The sequence below is a fragment of the Schistocerca americana genome, unplaced genomic scaffold (assembly GCF_021461395.2).
Source record: "Schistocerca americana isolate TAMUIC-IGC-003095 unplaced genomic scaffold, iqSchAmer2.1 HiC_scaffold_71, whole genome shotgun sequence".
In the NCBI taxonomy this organism is placed as follows: Eukaryota; Metazoa; Arthropoda; class Insecta; order Orthoptera; family Acrididae; genus Schistocerca; species Schistocerca americana.
The window spans coordinates 1,144,181-1,146,424 of record NW_025726467.1 but is presented as its reverse complement, the minus strand read 5'-3'; positions in this window follow the sequence as shown (position 1 = coordinate 1,146,424).

The following is a 2,244-nucleotide window of genomic DNA, read 5'->3' as shown; positions in this document are numbered from 1 at the left end:
GAGTGTTCCATCGTCATTAGGAGGCGCAGATTTTTACAATTAACTATCAGTTATGCGTCGGATTCGATAATCTAGACTCACAGGAGAAAGACCATAAGGTGCCCGAGGCAGCAATAGACCCTTGGAAACAAGTCGGCTGGTGGCCGATGTATTGAATCACGACGCAATTTGAGTGTTCCATCGTCATTAGGAGGCCCTGAGCGTTACAATTAACTATCAGTTTTGCGTCGGATTTGAAAATCTAGACTCACAGGAGAACGACCATAAGGTGCCCGAGGCAGCAATAGACCCTTGGAGACAAGTCGGCTGAAGGAAGATGTATTGAATCTCGACGCAATTTGGGTGTTCCATCGTCATTAGGAGGCCCTCAACGTTACAATTAACTATCAGTTTCGCATCGGATTCGAAAATCTAGACTCACAGGAGACGGACCATATGGTGCCCGAGGCAGCAATATCACCTTGGAGACAAATCGGCTGGATGACGATGTATTGAATCTCGACGCAATTTGAGTGTTCCATCGTCATTAGGAGGTCCAGAACGTTACAATTAACTGTCAGTTTTGCGTCGGATTCGAAAATCTAGACTCACATTAGGACGACCGTAAGGTGCCCGAGGAAGTAATATCCTCTTGGAGACAAGTCGGCTGAAGGACGATGTATTGAATATCGACGCAATTTGATTGTTCCGTCGTCATTAGGAGGCCCAGAAATTACAATTAACTATCAGGTTCGAGTCGGATTCACAAATCTAGACTCACAGGAGAGGGACCGTATGGTGCACGAGGCAGTAATATCCCCTTGGAGATAAGTCGGCTGGAGGACGATGTATTGAATCTCAACGCAATTTGAGTGTTCCATCGTCATTAGGAGGCCCTGAACGTTACAATTAACTGTCAGTTTTGCGTCGGATTCGAAAATCTAGACTCACATTAGGACGACCATAAGGTGCCCGAGGCAGCAATAGACCTTTGGAGACAAGTCGGCTGAATGACGATATATTGAATCTCGACGCAATTTGAGTGTTCCATCGTCTCTAGGAGGCCCTGTACGTTACAATTAACTATCAGTTTCTTGTCGGATTCGAAAATCTAGACTCTCAGGAGAAGGACCATATGGTGCCCGAGGAAGCAATAACTCCTTGGAGACAAGTCGGCTGGAGGACGATGTATTGAATCTCGACGCAATTTGAGTGTTCCATCGTCATTAGGAGGCCATGAACGTAACAATTAACTATCAGTTTTGCGTTGGATTGGAAAATCTAGGCTCAAAGGAGAACGACCATATGGTGCCCGAGGCGGGAATATCCCCTAGTAGACAAGTCGGATTGAGGACGATGTATTGTATCTCGACGCAATTTGAGTGTTCCATTGTCATTAGGAGGCCATGAACGTTACAATTAACCATAAGTTTTGCGTCGGATTCGAAAATCTAGACTCACAGGAGACGGACCATAAGGTGCCCGAGGCAGCAATATCCCCTTGTAGACAAGTCAGCTGGAGGACGATGTATTGAATCTCGACGCAATTTGAGTGTTCCATCGTCATTGCCCTGAACGTCACAAAGAACTATCAGTTTTGCGTCGGATTTGAAAATCTAGACTCACAGGAGAACGACTATAGGGTGCCCGAGGCAGCAATAGACCCTGGGAGACAAGTCGGCTGAATCACGATGTATTGAATCTCGACGCAATTTTGTGTGTTCCGTCGTCATTAGGGGGCCCTGAACGTTACAATTAACTATCAGTTTCGCGTCGGATTGAAAAGTCTAGACTCACAGGAGAAGGACCATATGGTGCCCGAGGCAGCAATATCACCTTGGAAACAATTCGTTTGGAGGACGATGTATTAAATCTCGACGCAATTTGAGTGTCCCATTGTCATTACGAGGCCATGAACGTAACAATTAACTATCAGTTTTGCGTCGGATTCGAAAATCTAGACTCACAGGAGAACGACCGTAAGGTGCCCGAGGCAGCAATAGACCCTTGGAGACAAGTCGGCTGGAGGACGATGTATTGTATCTCGACGCAATTTGAGTGTTCCATTGTCATTACGAGGCCATGAACGTAACAATTAACTATCATTTTTGCGTCGGATTCGAAAATCTAGACTCACAGGAGAACGACCATAAGGTTTCCGAGGCGGGAATATCCCCTGGGAGACAAGTCGGATGGAGGACGATGAATTGAATCTCGACGCAATTTGAGTGTTCCATCGTCATTAGGAGTCCATGAACGTACCAA